Below are 8,416 nucleotides of genomic sequence, written 5' to 3'. Positions count from 1 at the left end.
CTTGTACTCCTTGGGCGGTGTTTTTGGGGGAGAGGCTGTCACCCAAACGCTTGGTACCACATTTGGATAATCAGATTCATATTTTAAACTCAAATATCTTTCATTTGAGCCCCATATTAACATGGTCTGTCAAGAAATCCAGTTTGGGGGTGTTTTGGGAAAGAGGCGGATACCCAGAAACTTGGCCCCGAAAGTGGGTACTAATTTTGTGCTCTACTCCCAAATACCTATCATTTCAGACCCATAATCAGTAAATATGTCCTGCTTGGAGGTGTTTTGGGGGTTGGGGTGGTCCACCAAACAATTGGTCCTACAATTGGATATCAGATACGTTTTCTTATCTTACCTATAACTTTCATTTGAGTCCCATATTGTCGTGATTGGTCTGTATATGTATTTGGTGGGCTTTGGGAGTGGGGCCGTCCACCTAGGTACACCATCGGAGTTTTTATTTTTAGGTTCCTATAAGAGAGCACACAAAATTTCGCCTAAATCACACGACCTATCTCCGAGATCTGGCGTTTCTGTAATTAGGGTAAAGCGGAGGGAAGATTTGGAGTCTATTTTGATAAAGCTGCCATTTAGACCGATATGCCGGTTTAGGGTCTTAAGTCATAAAAGTCTCCCTCATGACATCAACAAATTCTATAGCCTACTGCTCCTTCCAGACCATTTTCGTTATCTACTCCCAAATAATACCTTTCATTTGAGTCCCATATTGCTCCGATCGCTCCACTTTTATTTTTGAGTGATGCTTTTGTGAAGGGTCCACCCGATCATCAACGACATCAACAAATTCTAAAGCCTACTGCTGCTTCCAGACCAGAATCGAAATCTACTACCTACTACCTTTAACTTCAGACCCATATTGTCCCGATCGGTCCACTTTTATTTCTTTTTGGTTAGGGGGGAGGGTCCATCCCCTTATGTTATCAACAAATTCTGTAGCCTATTGCTGCTTCCTGAATCAGAATTGTAATCTACTCCCTAATACTTTCATTTGAGTCCCATATTGCTTCGATCTGTCCACTTTTATTTTTGAGTGGTGCTTTTTGGTTAAAGGGGAGGGTCCGTCCCCTTACGATATCAACTAACTCTATAGCCTATTGCTCCTTCCAGACCATATTCGCTATCAACTCCCCAATACTTTTCATTTGAGTCCCATATTGCCCCAATCTGTCCACTTTTATTTTTGAGTGGTGCTTTTTGTTTAAAGGGGAGGGTCCGTCCCCTTACGATATCAACAAACTCTATAGCCTATTGCTCCTTCCAGATAATATTCGTTATCGATTCCCTAATACCGTTCATTTGAGTTCCATATTGTCATTAACGTCCAATATGCCTATTTGAGAGATCTTTGTGTTCGGAGCGGCCTCTGTGTACCTGGACTCAATTTTTAATATCAATTTAGTGCTCTACGCTCTAATATCTTTCATTTGAGTCCCATATTGTCCCGATCGGTCAACTTTTATTTATGAGGGGTGCTTTAGGGATAAGGGGGAGGATTCGGCCCCGTTCCAAATACACAATCTGTGAAAACAAAAACACACAGACAGACATATAAACAGACTTTGTGTTATATATGATTGAAGAAGATTGGTTTCCGTCCATCACCGCTGTTGGGCTCCGTTTGTCGAGTTTTTTTTTATCACAATTTTGTATCCGAGACCAATGTTGCCAATATTGGAGATTGTCGAGACTTATAAGAGAATTTCGTGAAATCTGGTTTTAAAATGACGATATAATAGCAATTTTAGTCCAAATTGGACGAAACCATGTGTATGGGAGCCATATCCTAATCTCGATCCCAATTTTTTCCTATTTCAATAGGCTCTCAATAGTTTGGGACAATCGGTAGAAAATTGCGACCTATACTTTGTACACGAATTAACATGGACAGACAGACGGACATAGCTTAATAAAATCAGAAAGTGATTCTGAATCGATTGGTATACTAATCAGTGGGTCCATCTCTCTTCGTTTTGTGCGTTACAAACAAAATTCGCTAGGTTATAATATCCTATACCACAGTAGTGAGTAGGGTACAAAAAACGAGTACCCTGCTAAACATAATAAAAAGAAAACATAGCAACTGCACTAATGTCCCTAAATCAATTTGTGTTTGTTTCTCTGTTCCGTATAGACTCGAAAACGGGTGAACTGTTTTTTTTTTGAAATTTTCACAGTTGGTGCATAATGATCCCCTGGTAAAAATAGGTTACTACATCTTTTGATTTCTGAAGGGGGGGCGGACCCTCCCCCTTGCCCTAATTTTCAGAAACGCCAGATCTCGGAGATGGGTGGTGCGATTTAAACAAATTTCTGTGTGATCTCTTATAGTAGCCTAAAAACAAAATTTTGGTATTTAAATTCTGGATGGGGTACCTAGGGGGGACGCCCCACCCCAAATACTACCAAATATATATATGGACCAAACACAACAACATGGGACTCAAATTAAAGGTATTTAAGATTAGAAAACATATTTGATATCTAGTTTTCGGACCAAGTGTTTGTGAGACCATCTCAACCCCTAAAACAACCCTAAATCGGACATATTTGCCGACCATGTCAATATGGGACTCAAATGAAAGCTATTTGCTAGTAGAATACGAATTTGACAACCATATCTGGGACCAAGTTTCTGGTCCCAGATATGGTTGTACCCCCCCCCCCCCCCCAACCCGTTTTGGTGGCCACCCGTCTCTAAAATCACCTCCCAAAGAGGACAAATTTACGACCATAGCAATATGGGGCTCAAATGAAAGGTCTTTGGGAGTAAAGCTCGAATCTGATATCAATATTCGGGAAAAGTGTCAAAGGCGTCACCTCTCACACCCATAACACCACCCAAAGAGGACGTCTTTGCCATTGACCATTGCAATATGGGGAGGAAAAGGTATTTTACAGTGAAACACGAATCTGATACATATTTTCAGGGCCAAGTAACTGAGTGGCCGCCCCATCCCCCATAATAACCCCCAAATAGGGGTTGACAATTTGATCCTGGAGAGAGTGGAGTCCGATATTGATAGTTTTTTTGGGCCCATACCCCAAACCGCACATATTTGCTGACTTTTGCAATAAGAAAACACGTTTTATACCCGATTTTACTGCCAATGGCAATATGCGGATCAAATAAATGATATTTGAGAATAGAGCACGATATTGATATATTTTCATGACTAAGTCCGTGGGGTACCAACCGCTTCCCAGAACGTCTCTCAATCGTACACATTTACCAACCATGTGAAATGAATGGTTTTTGGGGAGTAGAGCACGAAATTGATACCCACTTTCGGGACCAATTTGCTGGGGGTCTACCCCTTGCCCAAAACACCCCACAAACAGCAATTATTTAATGACTATCGAAATATCGGACTCAAATAAAGGTATTTGGGAGTAGAATATGAGTGTGATATCTAAATGTGGGACCATGTATTTGGGGCACCGCCCCTTCTCCGAAACCTCCCCAAGGAGTGAGTACAAATTTACCGACCATGGCAATATGTGTCAAACGAAAAACGAAGAATGTTTGAAATTAGTTTGGCCTTCAGTATAAATATTTTTGCCCAAGAAATGAATTCTAATTCTTTTTTAATAAAAACGTTTCAAAATTGTTTCGGGATTTTAATTGGGATATTCATTTGAAATTGGTGATTTTTTTGAGGGACAAAGGATTCGAAATTCGGGGACAAGGGACGGAAATTACTGGCAACCCTGTCCGAGACCCCAAGGGTTTCTGCCTATGTCTTCTCTTAATTTCTCCCACTTTTGTTGCTCGGCAGCGAGTGACTTTTTGGGTTCTTGTATAGAGCGTATTCTGCCTCAGCCGTGCTTCTGCGGCAAACTCGTGTGTATCTGCGTTTTAATTCAATTCGGTTGCTTAGTTGCTCAGCTATAGCGTCATTTCACCAGTGTTCTATTTCCCTTTGGCATGGATTTATTGCATACGCTCTCTATGGTGCCCCAGCATTCGTTCCACCTGACCGCTGGGCTTGCCGGATAATTTCCGGAGTTTCGAGTTGTCGAGCTTGTTCTTGTATTCAATCTCTCATTAGCTGTATCTCTTCCAATATTTAAGGAGAACTTAATATGCCGGTGGTCGCTTATTGTGTAAGTTTCTCGTACACTCCACTCTGGAATCTTCCCGATGATTTATTCGGACACAAGTGTGATGTCTGATACATTTCCATCACACCCGGACCGCCTTAACTCTTCCCCTTTGGTGTAAAAAAAACCAACAATCCCATAATATTAACTTATCACCGAATATATCTTGCATATGAACCATTGCCCTGTGAAATATTAAAGCTCCATAAAATGCAATATCGGAAAGTTTTCACATTACACAAAACTTTGGCAATAAAACCCCAACACTTGGTGTATGACACTTGTATAAAATTTGCCTGGCAAGTTTTTCTTCTGTTGGCCATTAAATTCACATCGTATGTAAGCATAAATTTTCTACAGCAATTAAATTTTTTTGTTTCGTTTGATGCACATAATAATGGAACGTCCGAAGCAACCTTCTGTCATTTTATTCAATTTCTGGGTTTCCTTTTGTGTCGCCAAAAAAAAAAAAGGAAATTCAAAATATGCAGATAGTTTAGTTAAGTATAACCATTACCATAGCAATCATCATCATTGTAAACATCATCGTCTTCAGCAGCAACATAAGTTGCCTTACAATGTGGACAGGGTTGAAAACTAGAACTGACACTTGAGTTGAGCAGGATGCTTTCAACCATATATTATCTCCACTTCACTTCTGGAGGATATATGCTATGCGAGGAGGAGAATGTAGGACGTAGGGGAGCTTGAGATGAGGCACATCGCTAGCCATGCTAATGTTGGTTGGCTTGCAAGGATGGCAAACATTTACAAGTGGCGGTTATGAAAAAGTTTCACTCAGGGGGGTACCCCTAGAGAATATACAGGGACCGTGTCACACCACATACCCTCATGCTGGAAGTCCACTCCTCTTGGTTTTGCACACGAAATAAGGCTATGGCGAAATTGCAGAAACAACCAAAACTTTATCACAAATTTTATTCGCATTTGTGTGCCATAAACGGTGTCTTAAAGTTCATGCATGAGATGATCTTTAAGTTATCCATCCTAACATGCATGCAAAAACTTAAGGAAAACTTGCGAAAAGAAACGAGGCAAAGCAAGAAAAACTTGCCAACAATTTTACTCATCTTCGTTGGACTGTGAAACAGTTGAAAATTTTCTAGAAGTAAAAAAGTCACAAAAAACGAAAAAAAAAAACACACACACAAAAGTTTGCCAACTAGGGTGTTTTGTCAAAGAAACTAAATCTTCTTTGGGTCTTGCAAGGAACGACACAATACTCATAATGACTTTGTTTCTGTGCAAGGTTTATATTGGGTTGCCCAAAAAGTAATTGCGGATTTTTCATATAGTCGGCGTTGACAAATTCTTTCACAGCTTGTGACTCTGTAATTGCATTCTTTCTTCTGTCAGTTATCAGCTGTTACTTTTAGCTTGCTTTAGAAAAAATGTGTAAAAAAAGTTTATTTGATTAAAGTTCATTCTAAGTTTTATTAAAAATGCATTTACTTTCTTTTAAAAAATCCGCAATTACTTTTTGGGCAACCCAATAGTTTCTTGAGAGGTTGTTGTTGCTATATTCAGCTTTTTGTGGAGGGGGAAATTCAACCTCAATTACAACTTCGCAAATGAAAAGTGTAGTAATTATTTTGACAGATATGAAAACTTTGGTATGTGAAATATCACCATATCATTTGTTAAGAAGTTGAACCCCAAGATGCTCTGCTTAAAACAAAAGCTTGAAATTATTTAAGCAAAATTTGTAGAAAACTAATTGGCACGGTAGGTTTCGCTACACCTGCAAATAGTTTGGGTTAAGTTGAAAAGAGCATGCGGTTATTAATTCGCTCCATGCCACTATGGACATATGGGTTGCCCAAAAAGTAATTGCGGATTTTTCATATAGTCGGCGTTGACAATTTTTTTCAACGGCTTGTGACTCTGTAATTGCATTCTTTCTTCTGTCAGTTATCAGCTGTTACTTTTAGCTTGCTTTAGAAAAAAAGTGTAAAAAAAGTATATTTGATTAAAGTTCATTCTAAGTTTTATTAAAAATGCATTTACTTTTTTCTAAAAAATCCGCAATTACTTTTTGGGCAACCAATATAAGCCAGTAATCGGCTTGTGCGCTCTAAATACTTAAAGGAGTAACCTCGAAAAAGAAAATTGAAGTTACAAAATCCTTAATTGTTTTCTACTCCCCTAAGTTGGTTCATGTCTGGCATTGTATCGCCACCTAAGTGCCGGTATCTGTTAGACGCGAAAGCCGGACAATGACAAAGGAAATGCTCCAACGTCTCATTACCTTTCCTGCATTCCCTACACATGTTAACACTTGCCGCACCGATTTTACATAAGTGAGCTGGTAGTCCTATGTGTCCCTTTATGGTACCGAAAGCTATACTGACCTCCTTCTTGCTTCCTTTGAGTAAAAGCCTCGTTCTCTCACGATCAGGATCACCCCATAGGATTTTCGCCGCCTTACCGACTGTTTCGCTGTTCCATAGTCTTACATGCGCATTTGTAGCCCACTCTCATACATCGGACTGCGTCGACCCGAAAAGCTTCGAGCTAACCAATTTTATTGACGGCAGTTCTCTGGCCTTCACTGCAAATCAACAGCTTTCTCATCCCCAGTTACTGCGCTATGACCCGTCACCCCTATAATGTTGATTGTGACATCCTCAGAGATTGCGTTAATCTCCTTCTTACACTGCAAGACTGTTTGTGACCTTACTATCCTAGTTGTAATTGTCCTTATGGCCGCTTTATTGTCCGTAAAGATATTCACACTCGACGTTCTCGCGTTAGTACCACACCACCTCACGCATTCCGTGATCGCCCGGATCTCCACCGGCAGAACCGTATTATGGTCAGGCAGATGTTCACACTCGACGTCCTCGCGTTAGTACCACACCACCTCAAGCATTCCGTGACCGCCCGAATCTCCACCAGCAGAACCGTATTATGGTCAGGCAGTCTACAACAGATCTCAGTCCCTGAGTTCTCAGTGTAGACACCCAGTCCCAATTTGTCCCCTAGCTTTAATCCATTCGTGTTATATGATCTTCCAGGTGGCAATACTAGGGTTCCGTCAGTCCAAAACTGTCCCGCTGGCAGCAGTACCTCCCACTCAACCTCAAGTGTCGTCTTAGGTATCCGACCGGAAACCTCTTTCCTTCCTTCCAGGTTTCCTATTGTCGCCTCGATTATACCGCGATGGTATGAGCTGCTCCTACCCTCTATTCATTCCACCGCCTTAAGTATTATAGCTTCAGTGGCTGCCTCATATGTAAAATGTATGTCAATGGGTCGGATATCTATAATAGTTCCCAGTGCTATAGCGGGCGTGGTCCTAATCACTCCACCTATGCCAATCGCTCCACCTTTGAACTTGTTGTATGGTCCTAACGTTGCATTTTTTACAATAGCAGTTTACCAAACTACTGAGGCGTAAGTAAGTCTTGGTCTAATCACGCTTCTGTAGAGCCAGTGGACTATCCTCGGATTCGGGCACCATTTCGAGCCTACATCCCGTCTACATAGTGTTCAACATATGTAAGCCTTCTCAGTACTCTCCTGAATGCGAAACTTCCAATTAAGTTTCCTATCCACAATCACACCAAAGTATTTGACCATGTCTGATATAGAAATCATTCTTTTGAGGAAACGTGGTGCATTAAATTGGCCTACCGTCGTCTTCCTCGTAAACAGGCACATTTCAGTCTTCTCTGGGTTAACTTTAAGACATCTCGGTCTAGCCCAATCATATGCATATGCAGCCCTTCTGCATAGCTGGCTTGTATCCTTACCCCTTACAAGTATTATAACATCGCCTGCATAGCAGACGGGTTCAAATTCCTCCTCAGTCAGCATCCGTAATAGGTTATTTATGGTGGTCACCCAAAGAAGTTTCGATAAAATGCCCACCTGAGCTAATTTTTCTCTTTTATTTATGTCATGGGAACCGCAATTTATCCAACTGTTCCTTAGCATATGGTTTATCCAGCCTCTAAATACCGGGTCCACCCGGTACTGGTCTAAGGATTGGATCAATATGTCGGTCCGCACATTATTAAACGCCCCTTCGATGTCAATGCATACCGCCAGTGTCAACGTTTTGGCATCGAAGGATTCTTCTGTTTTATGCACAACCCCATGCAGGGCAGTCTCCACCGGCCTTCCCTTAGCCTATGCATAATGTTTGTATCTGAGCAGTTCGCTGGATGTCCTACTTTATCATTGTATCCACAATGCGTTCCTTGGTTTTGAGTAGAATGGACGTAAGGCTGATAGGTCTGTAGGTCTTTGGTGGAGTATAACTTGCCTAGCCGGGCTT

The sequence above is a fragment of the Stomoxys calcitrans genome, chromosome 5 (genome assembly GCF_963082655.1).
Source record: "Stomoxys calcitrans chromosome 5, idStoCalc2.1, whole genome shotgun sequence".
Taxonomy (NCBI): domain Eukaryota; kingdom Metazoa; phylum Arthropoda; class Insecta; order Diptera; family Muscidae; genus Stomoxys; species Stomoxys calcitrans.
Note: the sequence above shows the minus strand (reverse complement) of the source record.